This window comes from Belonocnema kinseyi, chromosome 10 (genome assembly GCF_010883055.1).
Source record: "Belonocnema kinseyi isolate 2016_QV_RU_SX_M_011 chromosome 10, B_treatae_v1, whole genome shotgun sequence".
Classification (NCBI taxonomy): domain Eukaryota; kingdom Metazoa; phylum Arthropoda; class Insecta; order Hymenoptera; family Cynipidae; genus Belonocnema; species Belonocnema kinseyi.
In genome coordinates this window covers 68883044-68889958 of record NC_046666.1, presented here as the reverse complement: position 1 = coordinate 68889958, position 6915 = coordinate 68883044, and positions in this window count along the sequence as shown.

The following is a 6915-nucleotide window of genomic DNA, read 5'->3' as shown; positions in this document are numbered from 1 at the left end:
TAAATAAATAAATAAATAAATAAATAAATAAATAAATAAATAAATATTTAAATAACCAAAACAACTTCACAATGTCTCGACATACATACTGTAAACAGTGTAAAGGGTGCAAAGTTTTTTTCTGTAAATTCAAATATTTCTGTTTGCAGTCATTTTTTTGCAGACGATTGATAGCTAAGTTCATACTTTATCTACTCCGCAACCTAATTATTCACCTCTGACGTAAAACGTGGAAAATAGCTGAAACCATGCATGTGTTGTGAAAAAGCTATACTTTTCTATCATTTTCTATCCTATTTTATCAGTTTATCCTATTTCTGTTTTTAACAATAATTCTGCTAGTTTTGTCATGTTTTTTCACCCTATACGATTTGACATTCCAATAATTACACCTTTCATGGTTTATCCTATTCTTCTCTGTAATCATTCCAAACAGTTACATCACTTTTTATTATTTTCTCTAATATTCTTCTTTCTCAGAAATCTAAATTTTTCTGTAGCTTTCTTTAACTTTCTTCGTTTTCCTCTTTTTAATAATTATATCCCTTTCCTACCCTCTTTTTCAGTTCTTAAATTATTCTTATTTTGTTATCCTATTTCTCCTTAGAATATGTATGTTTAAAATAGATGCAGGAAGAAATGGATAATTCAGGATCAGAATAGATCAGGATAATAACAATGGATAGAATTGGGTAGTTTAAAAATGGATATTTGCAGAAAAAAATAAAGAAATAAAGATGCATGGATAGAAAAGGATAGACTTGGAAAGCTGCAGCATAAATCCGGATAAGAAGGAGTAACTGAGATAGCTGTAGAATAGGTACGGGCAAAAATAAAATAAGAATAAATAAATCAATTAGAATTATTGTCGAGCAAAATAAATGTTGATGCGCAAAGAAATTTGCAATTAGAGTTTAGCAAGCGTGGTTTAATTCCTTGTATCAAAATAAAGAAAATGGTAACCTTATGTAAATATTATTTATATCAAAACTTTCTAGCGAAATTGAACAAAACAGTAACTAAAACAAAATTTGACACTTGTCTTACAGTAAACAATAAAAAATCTTCCAGATATTTATTCAGAAAAAGGGAAATAAAATAATAAAATATGAAATTATGAGTGGCCCAGTTTCCCCAACGTGTCCCGGTTAGCCATGGCTCACGTTACGAAAAGTTTTCCTTAGTTACGACAATATAAAGAAACCCTTGGATTTTAAATTTCCACTGTATGAGATTAAGTTGTTTTTTATATTTGGAGACCAGCGAATATGGGATGGCCAAATAGTTTATCACAGCGGAAATTAAAGGTCGGAAATTGTCACCAAAGAATTAGAAGCATAGCGAATCGAAAAGCCTGCGGCTGAACACTCACTTACTGCTTTTCCAATCCCCTGTGAGTCGTATCTTTGTCAATGGTGTCTTTGGTGCTACATCACTCTGTTTTATAGCATCCGAAGTCCCGAAAGGATATTACGTCCTTTACTTTACGTCCAATAGAGGAAGGACATCTTTATTAGAAGTAGTCTAATTTATTTCATTCCTCACCAGCCACTTATATTAAATTCCACCAATATATAAACCGTTCCAAAATTTATATGAATATTTTTAAAAATACAACTATCCTATTGCGATATTGAAAATTTATGAACAAAGAAAGTTTTCTACGATAGGTTTTCAAACATAAATTAAGGTTTCATAGTCCCAAGCAGAAACCCTCATATTTACGGTCCGGTACCCGTACGTCCGTTCGTCCATGCGTCGTACCTTTTGCCAAGAAGGGGAACTTTTCTCAACTCACAACTCATAAGGTGTGGGGAAGCGAGGGAAAATGAAGAGAGATCAGTATAGAAAACAAGGGAGGGGGGAGAATAGGGAAGTAACCACAACTGAAGGGAAGGGAATTAGAAGACGTGAGAGGTAATAAGGGGACGTAAAGCAGAAGTGGTGGGAAATGAGAGAAGGGTTGGTAGAGGGAGTGAGAAAGTGTAGACTAGAATTGAGGGGAAATGAGGGGGTAGAGGAAGTAACTGGAAATGTTGGAGAATTCAGGAAAAGGGGAACTAACTGAGGAAGAATTTGGGGAAGCGAAGGTTGGACTGCGTGATGGATAATGTAGGGAAGAAGGGTGGGAAAGTATGGGAGAAGGAGCTTTAAATGACTTTGAACATCTTATTAGGCTACGAAACCCTTTTTTGTAGATGCAAGGCGCATACTTTGACTAATTAAAAATTAAATAAAAAATAAAAAAATGAAAACATTAAAAAACATTTTTTCTAATTAGGTGGAGGTAAATCCCACATAGTCCGATGTCGTCAAGCATAGGCAAAGTGCTGTTCTATTGGATAGTATTTTATGGAGGAAAAATGTTGCCATTTGGATAAATCTTTACCGAGGAGGGGAGAGGGTTTAAATCTGGTGATTTTCGTAGATATTGTCTATTTCGGCGATTTTTATCTCTTCTAGTGGCGATAAAATCATTTCTATTAGTACGGTCGATGGGATTTTTCATGCCCTTTTCCCCGATCCTATAAGCATTTAAAAAAAAAAATAAATAATATACCACCTGTTTAGGCGACTTTTCACTATTTTAATAGCAATTAAAAAAAGTTGTCTGCTATAAATTCGATGTTTTTTCCACTGGTTGTAAGGCCAAATATTTATTTTAAAAAATAAAATAGTGACGATCAATGAGAATAAAAGCTTTTAAAGGGAAACTCCTTAGCTTTCTTTTGGGATAAAAAAATGGAAAAATGCCTTGTATCCAAAAAAGACCAATTTTTCTTGAGTTTCATTTTTGAAGGCGAAATATAGTATTTATTAAAAAAAAGGAGACCGTACTAGACAAAATTTTATAGTACCGCTATTAGAAGATTCAAGACTTCCAAAATAGACGATATCTACGAAAATTCTAAAATGTTCACTCTCTTCACCTCGACGATCATTAATGCAAATGACAACTGTTTTACGTACAAACATAGATCGGCCAAATTTTATTACATTCTCATTCATGAGAATGTATTGTGATAATTTTCGGTCTCTGGTTTTTAACGGATCTTTACGTTTCGGCACGCACAGAATCCGAAACTTCTGAAGCTCCCTAAAATGAAGGTTAAGTTCGTTAATCAGAGATTTTCAACCAAAATTAAAAAATGGAGAGCATTTTTAAAATTTCAAAAATTTTTTTTCAAATTTTATAAATTTTTGTCAAAGTCTCTTATAGATGGGTAAAAGACTTGCAAATTATATGGGTGAAATTTTTTATTTTGATGAAAATTAGAAAAGTTATATAATTTTCAAAAATTTGAAGATTTTTAAAAAATAGAAAAAATTTTGTTTCATAGATTCAAATATTTTTAGTAGACCAACAGTCGCGCGCCCTGTTAAGAAATGTCATAACTTCTGCTGAAGGCGGCCATAGTCGATTAAGTAGTATGCTGATACTGAAAGAAGATACGCTTGAAGTCACTTTCAGTCTATGTTAATGACAGGTATTGTATTTTTTTACTTTTTTAACGTTGCAAAAAACGATTGCAATTGTACCGTGACCTTCTCACAAAAAAAAAAAAAAGAATTGAATTGCAATAAATTAAAGGTTTATCTTGATTTTTTTGGGGTTTTTTGTTGGATGATATGGGAGGGATACTATATGGATAGTATAAGGATACGCTGAGAGTATCCTTTCCTTTCATTCAGTCCACCAGGGTATGCCAAAATTTTGACAAATGTTTGCACATGAATTTAAGAATTTAAAAAAATATAAGATTGAAAACTGAATAAGGACAAACATTGAAATTGTTTCTGTATTACATGATAGAAAATCTACTGAAAATTGAAAAATAATTATTTACAAGTTTTCAAGAAGGGGAAAAAGAATATTTTTTATATTTACAGCATTTTAGAACGGAATAATCAAATGTTCCCTATCAAGTTGTCTTCCTCATAATTTGCACATTCATCTTATTAGTAAAAGGATAAATGATTTTTACATATTCCTAATAAATATTGATAAAAAGAGTCCTAAATACTTATAATTATTAAAAACAGAATTTGGAAAAATTGCTCTTTATCCAGTTGGCATTCTCATGTCTTCAAAGGGACTCGTGCCAGTTACAGGTTTATATATATATCCTTGAATTTAGTAAAAAGTTGGTTGAATTGAATGTCCATATTTAAATCCCAGATTCATTTAAAACTGGAAATATTAAAACTATAAATTTTATTCAATTATGCAACCTTTTTTATTTAAATTCTTTAAATCTTTTATCTATTCTTCAATTCTTGACGTTAAACAAGTTTAAATTATTGCAATTTTGTATGGTTGCAATCCAGCAAAAATTTTTTGAATAAAGATAATCGATATTTTTCTAATATAAAAAAAGCTTAGATTAAGGTGTAACAAAGACAAGTTGTGAAAAATGAGAATTTATTTCTGATTTGTTTTTAATTTTTAATTTCTCTATATTTAAATGTGAATGCTTCAGAAGTAACAATTGTTAATTTTATAACGAATTTGTGAATGTTAAATTTTTGAGGATTGAACATTTTGAATATTTAATTTTGTATGTTTCTTAATTACAATTTTCTTATTAATAATTTTAATTTAAAATCGTTCTATTTCATAGCTTTTAATTAAATTCTTTTTTACAATTCACATTTTAAAAGCGTTTTGTAATCAATTTTGTTTCAATGAAATAGTAATTTTATTTACAAAAAAAGTTTCAACATTTGTACTGCAGATATCTACTAATATGTTGCTTGAATTTCTAAGATTTTTCTAAAAATTTCGTAAGTTCAAAAAGGCCTGTCGTGGTACATACAAATGCGAGTAGAATCGTAAAGTGCCCCTTAAAAGTAGCTTTTTGAGATACTCGAGAGTAGTAACAGCTGTGGATCCTCAGGCACTTATTCAGCAACTCAACAAAGAGATAAATAAAAATAGGTCGATTTCAAAATGATGAGAATTTTTTAATTATGATAAAAATGTTTTTCAGAGAAGATAAAAATAGTTATTTTATCATTTGTAGAACTACTCATATTATGACAGTTAAAATAACAAAATTAGTAATAACTATGATAATAATAGGAAAAATAAATATGTTACAAAATATTGATATTAAAAAAACACTATTTTCCATTCGCAACAGTTCTCTCTAAATAAAAAACTATGTATTAAAGTAAATATTTCAATATTTTACATGATCGATGCCCTATTTCAAACAAAATACCAGAATATTGTTCATAAATTATTATAATTCTTTGAATAATAATTCTATATAACTTTTTCTAAATATTAAAAAAAAATAATACAAACCTGAAATATTGACTGGAACAAATGCAGACCTTCAGAATTTTATTTTTCACGCCAAGTTTGTCGAGGATGTCGCGAAAGTTGAAACAAGCGGAGAGAACTGAAAAAGCACTTTCGAGTAAATGTAAAGTTGTGTCCACTCAAATCTAAAAAAAATATAAACAATAGTGAAATAATAGGAAAAGAATCAATTATAAATGAACCATGAAAATATAATATAGAAAAATTTGAATATAATTAACGTTATTGAATTTAAATAATAAATCCAATCTTCCTAGGAGGTATTGTGCGGAACTTAGAATGAGACTAAGTTTCAGTTAATTTTTGAACAGAAAATATGCAGTCTGTAATTAATTATTCCCGCAGCCAGATGGTAAAACTGTTTAAATTCTCAATCCAACTTGAAACTTAGTGAAGTGAATCAGATTAATTCCCCTAGTTCTTACAGAATTTACCCTGCTTGGGACTGGTCCATCAACGTTCTTAACTTCTGACTACAGAAAACTATTTTCTAAATTATGTATTACATTATATAAGAAATTATAGTAAAATATTATTTTCTAAAGAAGTATGTTTTTTTTATATTTTACTTCGAAATTGTATAATTATAATTTCAAGACCTTTTTATATTATTTCGACTCTTTTGACGGTGCGTCTGAATCAAGTCTAAATTCGTTATTGGTTATGTATCTGTATCAATCGGATGGGTTCTGAAAAAAGTATGCAAAAATCATATGTGACGTGAAATTGAATTTTGAATCAAGGTAAAATTACGGGCCAGCATAATGTTAAGATTTTTTTTTAATTAAAGAAAAATGTTTGCAATTTGAATGATTTAATTAGATGCTAAAATAAACCTTTTCAACAAGAGTCCAGCCAATTATTTTAATTTTCGTCTTCAAATGTTGGCGGGATGGCAGAGAACCACAATAATTAATATCTATTACCAAATTTTGATATATCTTTTCAAGGAAATTTCTACATATCAAATTATTTAATATAAGAATCCACCTTTTTGAAGAAAAACCTGCTCAATTATTTAAATTTTGATCTTAAAATATTCGTAGGATGTCAAAGTAACATAATAAATATAAAAATTCAGTGAATAAAATTAGACAAAATTCACCGTAGGGAACGTTAATGAATTACGTGAGGATGATTTCTGAAATTTAAGGATCCCTTCTTCTACTGAAATTTTTACAAATATTTCAAGAGATTTAATAAGATTTCATGTGATTTTGAAAGATTTTAAAGATTTCCAGTGGTTTGAAATCCCGCAAACATTTTAAGGCGAAAATTAAAATAATTGGTTGGACCCTCCCGGGTGGAAATTTAAGTCGGGGGCTGGCCAGTCTACGGCTGGAGAGACCGGCTTTAAGTCGGAAGCTGGCTGGGGTTTCTGGTCGGAATCCGACCAGCATTGTCACGCTGCGCTGGCCAGCGTCCGGTCATGGAGCATGGCCGGCAGCTGACCGGCGATTTCGACCTTGGCCCGGACAAGATTAATTGATTATTATTATTATTACACCATTAAGCCATTTCCCTTTCGGGGTAGGCGTGACTCACTCGGCAGGGGAAAGGAGTAGTGTGTGGATGGGATAGAGATT